Raw genomic sequence first — 11,965 nt, 5'->3', positions numbered from 1 at the left:
ACACACTAGACACACTACAAAAGAAACTCCACACAAGGTTATATAAAAATTGCCTTTGTATTATCATAAACACATTAGATCATAACCACACATATACACTGTGCCAACTGGCACCAGGTAGTAATTTACAGGGGATTATAATACACAACAGGGCCAATCAGGCTACTGTCAGAACCATAAGAACAGATAGTAAACACAATCAGTAACTCCTGGAAAAATAATGGGCTCAGTGGAAACATATTATGCATAAACACATCACATACAATCTTCTTAGGCATAAAAACATTAAGCATTAGGCATCACATTAGGCATACATCCTAATGCCCAGCAGTGCACCCCAGTAACACTAGGAAGGTGCACACATCATCTGGGGACCACAGGACACCAAATGACCCTAGGCTGAATGGCCTTCCTTGGGGCCCGTCTGGGCTGTCCCAAATGCCATCTATCCAATAGTCAGGGCGCTGTAAACATAGGGCCTTTCACCAGGCCCTCCGGGTGCCAATGCAACTACCACAAATGTGCGCCATGCACTGGGGTGAGGGTGCGTCTCATCCCTTCCTTGTTATGAAGAGAAATGCCCCGTCGTTGCAGATGCCCGCGCTCTTGTGTTGCAGCTGAGAAAATGTGCCTTGGTACTACAGTGCTTTGAGACCCCCACTCCGGGACCCTTGTGACAACATTACCCCCACGTTACAGCTGCCTGTAGTCAAGGCGGTGCAGCTGTGAAAACAAACAAGCACTGGCACTACCATTGCCTTGGGAGCACCGACAATGCTCCAAGCTCAAAAACTTCAGCCCCACTCACCGGGACTGATCTGCGCTGGATCCACACACCGACAATGTGCCTCGGGAGGCCCACACTCACGGGACCTCTCCTTACTTTGCCTGGTAATGCGGGACTCCGACCGGGAGCCCGCAAGGCTCCGATCCGTCTCCTGTGAGCCTGCGAGGCTCATATCTTCAGGCGGGCCAATGTGGGGTAGGCTCCCACCCACCGTCAGGCCCACCCAGGGCCGGACTAGCCGTTGCGGGCACTGAGCAATCCCTCGGTGCACCGCAAGGGTGGGGGCTGGTTTTGGGCCCCTGGGGGCCGGTTTTGTTACAGGGAGGTTTTTGCAGCATAGCTGCAAAAGCTGCCCTGTAACAAACTCGGCCGAAAACCGGCCCCGGCAAAGAGATCGGTCGCACCCCCAACCTCCTCCCCCGGGGCCGGCCAAGCACTTTGCCAGGGCCGGTTTTGGTTCCCAGTCCGGCCCTGAGCACACCTCTGCCTGACTCCTACTCTGGGCACGTCCGGTATCCTTCTGGCAACCCGCGGGGCTCCCACCGGCACATGGGGGCCCGCCTTCCTGACTTTCAGGTCGAGCTGCCTCACCTCTGGCTGTGTTTCTTATCCGGGCACCGAAAATGCAGGGTTGGCTCCCGCTCTCCTGTAAACCCAAATTGCAGGGTAGGCTCCTGCTTTACCCCTGGAGCACAAACATGCGGGGTGGGCTCCAGCTCTTTAACGGGAAATACCAAAATGGGGGGTATGCTCCCGCTTCACCCCTGGACCACGGGGGAATCCCCACGCCGGGATTAACTCACAACGCTTTTCAGCCCAGCGCTGCATGGCTCACATGCTCCTCTCGTCCTCTAGCAAGGTTGGAGTCCCCCTCTCTGGGGCTCCAGCAGTAAAGATGTAGCGCTCACGAAGCGCCAGGATCCACACATTTTAGAGGGGCAATGCTGGGCCCAGGCAGGCCAGCTCACAGGGCCCTCCAGCAGAGTGAGTTTAATGATTCGACTGTAAAATTGTCACATTATTATTAAACCTATGAAACTTCATTGTGAATTAAACTCACTGGGGCTGATTCACAAAAGGATTTATGAGTATTGGAGGTAGTACTACAAGAGAAGTATCCTATGTACTTGTGAGAAAGTGCACCTTTATGGGGTAATCACGTCCATTTGTTTTGGACTGATTCTGCTGCGTAGTGGATGCTGCCAGCGTTCACTACATGGTGATGATCTTAATTTACCTGTAATCAAGATGCAGGGGACACAGAATCCCAGTACTGCCTCTAAGGGGTATCCCTGATACTAAGCAGGGTAACAGACCGATGATCTAACAGTGGAAGTATATACATGTAGGACTACAGGTTTCAAACTCATCCACAGATATCAACCACAGTACTGTCCAAGAAACTAGGGAAAACTGTACAGTCCCAAGACACAGCAGTTTCCTATTAGGCAATGGGGTCATATTTTCAGTGGCACCGGGGCCCAAAGTTGTCTAAAGTCCTCTAAATACAGAATATTGCTATATTTAACTACTAAACAGGTAGTTATGTTATGTTATGTTATAAAGTTCTTGTAAAGCGCACGTACACAGATAGGTTTCATGGCGTTGTTTCTAGGACTTGCCGAACCCTGATGGAGTTTATTTGTATGTTGGGTAAACAGCCATCTCTTAAGGGATTTTCTGAAGCTCAGCAGATCAGTACATGATCTGATTTCAAGTGGAAGGGAATTCCAGAGTCTGGGTGCCAGCGTTGCAAACCTACAGCCCCCCTGCCGCTTCAGCTTGAAGGATGGAGTTGCCAGGAGATGAAGGTGAGTCATCAGTGCAGTTCACTTGCAGGCACTAGGGTCATGATTTTAATGGTGCAGCAGGTGCATTGACACCAGGGCCCAAAGCTCTAGGACCCTCTCTAAACACCAAATATTGTTATGTTTTACTACTAAACAAGCAGTCACAAGTGCAGTTATTTTGCAAGCACTAGGGACATGATTTGAATGGTGAAGCAGGTGCAGTGGCACCGAGCCCAACAGTTATCAGAAATCCTATAAACACATAATATTGCTATTTACATCAATGAATTCTATTATGTCCCGCTTTCATTTCATTTCTCGAATTTTGCTATTACCTACTCACACTATACCACTAGTAACAGGAGAACAGATTGCCTTTTTGCTCATAAACAAGTCATAACACTTTAACAGACTTTCTGTTACCTATATTGTACAACTACTCAGCAAGCTATAACTTACAACAAAAAAAGTCATTATTTAATCATATAGCCAAAACCTAATGCATTTACTAATGCTTATTAGAAATTGGATTTGTTTTTTTTGTTGTTTTGTACTTTCTAACTCTTTTGATACTGATAAGTGATTTACATACTTATCCTAAGGTAAGCTGTCTGCTCTCTGTTACAGCCTCCAGGCATTGAGCTCAGGAATAAATTATTGAGACCTTGCTGTACCTAGTAAAGAACAGTTTCCCTATTACGGTAAAGAATAGCGCCATTATTATGTGAAGAAGAATACCATTCTCTTCAACTAATAACTTTCTCATATTTTCAAAACAAAACAGGGTTCAGACATACTAAGATGTCTAAACTATCATGGCCTAAAAAAACATGAGCAATATCCACATTTTGATCTTAAGCATTTATCTTTGTATATTGTAAGAAGCATAGCAGCCTACACTGGGTCCATATTGAGATGGCTGCTTCCATTTAAGAAAAACAAAAACTTTACAAAGTGGGTGGCCTTGATAATATCTGCATTTTTGTGTTTGTTCTACAAACTTCACACTCCCTGTTAGAGATAAGGAAAAGCTAACAGCAGCCAAGGAATGAAAAGAGACTGGGTAAATCAGAAGAGTAAGGGAACTTGAAGGTTCTACAAGATCTTTCTGTCCTTTGTCAGAAAGTTATTTCACCTGTTTCTGTCTCTCTGCATCAGATGTATTGTCCTGACTACACCTGTTGCTCTTTTCCTTAATGGTCTTCTGCCATGCTTTATTGCCTCTCTGCTTCTTTATGATGATTAAAATGTGACCATCAGAGATTTTTGTTTTTTTGTAAATTATTTTTTATTTTTATTTTTATTTTTATTGGTTTTTGAAACATAACATACAAACATCGTATGTGTACCATACCCACATGGCAACACTACTATTGACGACACAGTCTCCTGAGAGACAAAGTGGACACATCATTGTAAAGTTACAGTCGGCAAACAGTGATCTTCATTGGTACAGGGTACAATGATGTGGGTATGAAGAGTTTCAAGCAGCGCATTCATTCGGGGGTAAATCAGTGCATGCAACAGTGCTTTCCAAAGTTCAAGATCATTCGGTACTTTATCATCTGTTCTAACCTTTGCCATTCTGATTTCCTCCGCCATTGCCAATTCTGTAACATCATGCATCCAGCTGCGTGGAACTTTGCCAACAGGAGTATAATCTATACAAATCTCTTTTTAATTTTATATTTAGGTTTAATGACATCAATCCCCAATAGACTTACATTTGAGGTCATTGGCACAGGTAATGACGTGTCCTGAGTTTCTGCACACTACCTCCTCCCAATATGCAGCGATTTTAGGGCAAGTATCCTAAGCACCTCACTTGGGGCAATGGCTTGAGACATCAGTGTGTGACCAAAAGAGTCACTGCTTTCTCACAAGAAAGCTTCTGCAGTACTTCACTATTTCCCTAGCCACAACTTCCTATAAAAGCAAAGCAAGAGAGTCTGGAAGCATGCAAAGTTCAACGCCGTCAAGAAGCCGCCTAGCAACCCACACCAATTGAGTACCTTCTGTCTTATCTTACTGCTCCCCTACACAGCCAAAGTGATAGAGAAGGCCATCAACAAGTTAATCGTAACCCACCTCGAACAACACCCCCTACTGGACAACTTTCATTCAGGAATTTGAAAAAACTACAACACCAAAACAGCACTCATTGCAGCCACCGACATTAGGACCATCTTGGACCGAGAAGAAACAGTGGCCCTCATCCTGCTTGACCTCTCCACAGCATTCCACACGGACTCCCACAACACACTCATCAGAAGACCACATGCTCAGCACCCAAAATGTCAGACTGCCACCCTTTACATCAGAAATTATGAGCCTGATTTGCGGAGCCTCCCAGAGCTCATCTCTCAGCTCTACCCTCTTCAACGTCCATATCACTTAGCTCGCTAATATCATCCTATCCCAAGACATCACTGTGATCTGGCCCCCTTACCTGCCTCGCAACATCGCCATTCCCTGGGGACGGACTCGGAAGCCCCCCTGTCCTCTGTCGTTCCAGAGACCAATACCCATCCATGGAAAACCGGAAGTGATCCCAGCATCCCCCGGAAGTCCAACCCTCCGGGAATTGAAATCAGGAAGCCGCAAACCAGAAGACGGAAGAACTGCAGGAGGAGAGTCGGAGTTGCAGGAGTTCAAGGCAGACGGAGGAAGAGATCGAGAAGCGGAGACTGAAGGTGGAGAAGAAGAGTGGAGCGAGGAGTGGTGGTGTTCCACGGAGGTGGCTGGGGAGCGGCCGTAGCTCAGAAGAGCTACGGCGGAGTCGGTGAGTACAGGCACCCAGGGGAAGCACTGTAGCAGGGCACCAGAAGGGGGAGGGGAGTACGAGATTTGTAAATAGACCGGTCACCCGTAGAGAACCTCACTGGCCACTGTATTTATTGTATAGCACTTCCTCAGCCTCACTACCTTTCCTGTTTCCTGTCCTGCACACGCCATATAAGAAGACCCGAGCACGGTTAGCACGCCGGAGAAGCATCCATCTCTTTCTCTTCGCTGAATACCCTTCCCGTTTAATCTTCCACCTTACCCGCTCACTGACCCTCACAATCCGTTTTTTTATATCAATCACTACCCCGGTTTTCGGTGTACGGTACTCAGTTCGGACCGTCCGACAGGACTAACGACTCCTTTCTTTCTCTCCCACACGCCCTCCACGGACTACCCGGAGTCGTTACAAGAAAGGAGATGCGGTCAAGCCGGACCCCGACAGAATGAATCTCGGAGGAAGAAGAGCTGAAACCTGGACTGTTTTGTTACCCTTCTCGAACTGTCTGTCCTACCTCAATAAATATTGATAACATTTCTCACCTGATACGGCCTCCACGCCTGTTTTTCCGTCCCGCGCTCCCCCCATGTTCACAAGTGGTGTCAGAAGTGGGATCTGCCAGAAGCATGGAGGCCGCGCTCAAACAGATGGCGGATACCCAGGAACAACTGGGACGTGTAATGGAACGGTTCCTTAAAACGGTGGAGGAGGACCGGGGACAACTACAAGAAGTTATCAAGGGCCAAGGGGAATCGCATGATGAGGCTCTTGGTAAACTCTCGGATGCCATGGGACAACACAGACCTGTTCCCTCCCTCCCCTCAGTGCTATTGCAAAAATATGTATCCGGAGAGGACCCGGACTACTTTTTTACCAACTTCGAGCAAATGGCTCAAGCCGCCTCCTGGCCAATGGAACGTTGGGGTCAATATCTGGGGCCCCTATTGACCGGTGAACTCCAGTCCGCCTATCAGCAGGCGAATGTACAAGGAACCCCCCCTTATGAGGACATCAAACGCTGTATCCTTGAGAGGTTAGGGATTGATGATGAAACATACAGGATACGGTTAAGGCAAGCGAAAGAAGGACCCCAAGAAACCCCTAGGGCGTTATCCTTTCGCATCAGGGACTTGACGGATCGATGGCTCCGTCCTGGCACATCCACCTAAGAGGAGAAATTGTCAAAGATCTACCTAGAGCAGTTCTTAACCTCCCTACATCCACCCACCCAGAGATGGGTTCGACAGCATGCCCACCTCACGCTAGACTCGGCTGTTGACATTGCGAGTGCATTCAGCCAGGCCCAAGAAGTCCAGAAGGGAAGGGAATAACATCCCCTTAGGCTAGGTACACCAAGTGGCCACTGACTCCATCGTGGCCCCATCCCCAAGAAACCCGAGCCGCTACCCTTGTTGCCAACACCTATTATCGTCAGACCCCCTAATCCAGGACCGCAATGCTACAATTGTGGGGTCTATGGACACATAGCCAGGATGTGTCCCCAAAAGGACGAGCCCATGGAGGTGGGCCTAGCAAGAAACTATGTGTGTGTCGATCGAAACATGCTTCCACCACCCTACCGGTGAGAGGTGACCGTCAACGGACAACAGAGGTTAGCCCTAGCTGACACAGGATGCAGACAAAGCGGGCTCCGGCCCCAGAACTCAGGCATACCGGTCGGTCCCCTCACCGGTACTGTCGCGATACAGTGTGTCCATGGTGACACCAAACATTATCCCACCACGAAGGTACATATCCAGCATCCCTCAGATCCAGGGACCGAGTTGACGGTAGGCCTAATCCCCAGGCTACCAGAACAGGTCATTCTGGGAAGTGACTATCCTGGCCTCCCTAATCTCCTGAAAGACTCAACCAACATCCTGTCTCGCTGGTGGACCGAGGCACCATTTTCCCAGGATAACAATCCCCCGGAGCACACCTCCAAAGAACGGAAGTCCCGCAATCAAAAGAGAAAAGAGAAACAGCAATACATCACAGCCTGTCCAGTTAGGACGGAAGACCATCCCTGGGAAACGGACCGAGAATTCCGAGCGTGCCAGAGGGAAGACCCTGTCCTACAAGAGGCTTGGGGGAAAGCCCTGGACCAAGAAGACCCCTTACAAGTAGGTCCCTACTTCTTTAAGAGAAACGGAATGCTATATAGAAAAAGCGGACAAAACCAACAACCCCAGCTACTAATTCCAGGTCCCTTCCGTGATAAAGTACTGTTCTTGGCTCACAGTCACCTGTTAGGGGGGCATTTTAGTAACGAAAAAAAAGAACTGGCCATAAGGGATAAGTTTTATTGGCCTGGGGTGTACCAACAGGTGCGGACTTATTGCTGCGAATGCCCGGTATGCCAACGTAATAGCAGGTATCGTCCCCCAAAGGTACCTCTCCAGCCCTTGCCGGTAATACACTTCCCCTTTAGCCGGGTGGGCATGGATATCATTGGCTCCTTGTTACCCTCTCAGAGCGGGTGTCGTTATGCTTTAGTACTGGTCGATTATGCCACCCGTTTTCCGGAGGCAGTACCCCTACGCCACCCTACCTCTCAAAACATAGCCAAAGCCATGATCTCCATATTTGCACGAGTGGGGTTCCCTAGAGAGATCCTAACGGATCAAGGGACTCCCTTCGTTTCAGCCCTCATGCGACAGGTCTGTTCCCAACTGGGGATCAAACAGATTCGTACGTCCGCCTACCACCCGCAAACGGACGGGTTGGTAGAGCGGTACAACACCACTTTAAAGACAACCCTGAAAAAGTTGCTGGCCCTGGAGTCCAAACGGTGGGAGGAGATGTTACCTCTAGCCCTCTGTGCAATTAGATGCAAGGTTCAGAGCAGCACAGGCTATTCCCCTTTTGAGCTCCTATATGGGCACCCCCCCGAACCTTGCTGGATATGGCCAAAGAAGCCTGGGAGGCAGAACCAGACCGTACCCCCACCCTCCCGGAGTATGTTGATAACCTCAAGACCCATTTGGGTCAAATAAGGGATATTGTGAGGCAGAACCTAGAGACGGCCCAAGCCAGTCAAAAGAAACAATATGACAAGGGCACCAAACCCAGAAGTTTCTCCGTAGGTGATCTAGTGCTCCTAATGATGCCCTCGTCCGACCAAAAGCTTCTGGGTCAATGGCAAGGTCCTTATGCCATCCTCCAGCGAGTGACTCCGGTTACATATAAACTGGAGTTGGATCGTAACCGAGGCACATCCCAAATATACCACATTAACCACCTCAAGAAGTGGGAGGGGCCCCGTCCCGTATGCCTAGGGGAATCCCTGTCTCCTAAATATGTCTCATCTTTTGATACAGAGCTGACTGAGTCACAAAGACATGAACTCCGAGAAGCCCTTCTACTCCTACAACATGTCTTCTCCGACCTGCCAGGACATACCAGCATTGTAGAGCATGCTATCCATACAGACCCCGGAAAGACAGTGCGGCTCCGGCCCTACCGGATACCGGAAGCCCGGAGACCAGTTATAAAAAGAGAAATAGAGCAGATGCTCCACCAAGGAATCATTGAGCCATCCTCTAGTGATTGGAATTCACCTATTGTGTTGGTTTCAAAACCCGATGGCTCAATTCGCTTCTGCATAGACTTTCGCGAAGTAAATAAAATCTCAAACTTTGACACGTATCCTCTTCCCCGAGTCCACGAGATGATAGAACGGATAGGAAAGGCCCAATACATCACCACTCTCGACCTGTGTAAGGGTTACTGGCAGATCCCCTTAAGAGAACAAGATAAGAAAAAGACAGCTTTATCCACCCCGAGGGTTTGTTCCAGTTCAAAGTATTGCCCTTTGGACTCCACGGGGCACCAGCAACATTCCAAAGGGCCATGAACCTTGTCCTCCGACCCCACGCTCAATACGCTGGGGCCTACCTAGATGATATAATCATATACAGCGATACGTGGGAAGAACATCTTTCCCATCTGGGCTCATTCCACTTTACCATCAATCCGGCTAAAAGTACCCTAGCCGCCTAAACAGTAAAGTATCTGGGTTTCCTCCTGCGTGAAGGTGTTATTCGCCCTCAGAATAACAAAATTGTTGCTATACAAGCCATTCCCTTCCCAAGATCCTGAAAAGACCTCCTTGCCTTCCTAGGTCTTTTGGGATATTATCGTAGATTTATTCCCAACTTCTCCCAAAGAGCAGACCCCTCACAGACCTCCTGCGAAAGTCAGTGAAGAAGAAATCCTGTAATCCCCCACAACCCAGTTATGGCAAGCCTTCGAAGGACTCAAATTCTCTCTTACCTCTAAACCCGTTCTGGCCAGCCCCAACTATAACCGACCATTTGTGCTTCAGACTGACGCCTCCGACCAGGGCTTAGGGGCTATTCTCTCCCAGCTTGACACCAACGGTGATGAAAGGCCTATTTTATACCTTAGTCGGAAACTGTTTCCATGAGAAAAGAACTGTGCGGTGATAGAGAATGAGGCCCTAGCCATCAAATGGGCTATAGAAAGCCTTCGCTAATATCTAGAGGGTCGTGAGTTTACCCTCTTCACAGACCACGCCCCTCTGGAATGGATGGCTTGCAACAAAGGACACAATAATAGGGTCCTTCGTTGGTTCTTGGCCTTACAGCCTTATAGGTTTCGGACTATTCACAGAAAAGGAACCGAACAAGGGAACATGGATTTTCTGTCCCGCTATCTCTTCTCACCCTCCCGTACCAGAAAGACAGCTAGGGGAAAGGGATGTGATCTGGCCCCCTTACCTGCCTCACAACATCGCCATTCCCCGGGGACAGACTTGGAAGCGTCCGTAGTAACAGGGACCCCGCCCCAGTCCTCTGTCATTCCAGAGACCAATACCCATCCAAGGAAAACCGGAAGTGATCCCAGCCTACCCCGGAAGTCCAGCCTCCGGGAATTGAAATCAGGAAGCCGCGAACCAGAAGACGGAAGAACTGCAGGAGGAGAGTCGGAGTTGCAGGAGTTCCAGGCTGAGGGAGGGAGAGATTGAGAAGCGGAGACTGAAGGTGGAGAAGAAGAGTGGAGCGAGGAGTGGTGGTGTCCCACGGAGGTGGCTGGGGAGTGGCAGTAGCTCAGGAGAGTTACGCTGAGTCGGTGAGTACACGCACCCAGGGGAAGCACTGTAGTAGGGCACCAGAAGTGGGAGGGGAGCACGAGATTTGTAAATAGACCAGTCACCCGTAGAGAACCTCACTGGCCACTGTATTTATTGTATAGCACTTCCTCAGCCTCACTACCTTTCCTGTTTCCCGTCCTGCACACGCCATAAAAGAAGACCCGAGCACGGTTAGCACGCCGGAGAAGCATCTATCTCTTTCTCTTCGCTGAATTCCCTTCCCGTTCTATCTTCCACCTTACCCGCTCCCTGACCCTCACAATCTGTTTTCTTATATCAATCACCACCCGGTTTTCGGTGTACGGTACTCAGTTCGGACCGTCCGACAGGACTAACGACTCCTTTCTTTCTCTCCCACACGCCCTCCACGGACTACCCTGAGTCGTTACACAAGAAAGGAGACACGGTCAAGCCGGACCCCGACAGAACGAATCTCGGAGGAAGAAGAGCTGAAACCTGGACTGTTTTGTTACCCTTCTCGAACTGTCTGTCCTACCTCAATGAATATTGATAACATTTCTCACCTGATACGGCCTCCACGCCTGTTTTTCCAGCCCGCGCTCCCCCCACGTTCACAATCACCCTCATCTCTTACTCCAACGACATCCAATTCATCCTCTACCTGACAGGCAAGATAGCAACCACCAGCACCAATCTTATTACAAGGTGTAGGAAGGTAGGATCCTTCTGCATAGTTACACCCTCTTTTTGCCTGGTGCTATGATGATTTCTGACTAGTCGGACTGGGATCCTGCTAATCAAGAACCCAGTCTCAGTGCTTTTTCCCCTCCCTTTTTTAAGGTAAGTGCTTAGGTACATCCCAGATTGAATACTGGTGTACCCTTATAAGTCCCTAATATATGGTACTGAGGTACACAGGGCATAGGTACACCAGGGGTCCCCCATGGGCTGAAGAATATATTATGCCACCCATTGGAGACCACTCAAACTGTAACTACAGGCCTGCCATTGCAGCTTGTGTAAGCTGGTGCTAGCACCACTTATGAAAGATATAGGTTTCCCTATAGCTAAGGTCACTGCACTTAAAACATATGTCACCCCTAAAGCAGGCCTTTTCAATCCTGAAGGCAGGGTGCTCGGTTTTAAGTGTGAGGATGCCCCTGCATGAGCAGGACACCCCACAACCTTTAGAGTCCATTCTCCCAGGTTGTAAGTGCACCAGCCATTACGATGCATGGCGTGGCCATGCGTCATTACGTGATGACCATCTCTTAACTGGCTGTAATGAACCCTGTCATGTTTGGTATCAAACATGTTGGATTCATACCTCCCACACCGTAAACAGTGTGGGAGGCTATGAATCATGCACTGTTAAGCTCTTTCTGGAGGCCCTGAGTACTCCCGTCACCAGTCTTCTAGGCCCGGACAGCACAACAGGGCTGCTGCAGACCAGAGACATGAGTCTGTCCTCCTGTTGCTGAGCCAAACTCGAGCAGGGGAAGTCAGAACAATAGGTATTCTGTCAC

The sequence above is a fragment of the Lissotriton vulgaris genome, chromosome 8, assembly GCF_964263255.1.
Source record: "Lissotriton vulgaris chromosome 8, aLisVul1.2, whole genome shotgun sequence".
Lineage (NCBI taxonomy): Eukaryota > Metazoa > Chordata > Amphibia > Caudata > Salamandridae > Lissotriton > Lissotriton vulgaris.
The sequence above is the reverse complement of the archived record's forward strand: the minus strand, read 5'-3'. Positions refer to the sequence as shown.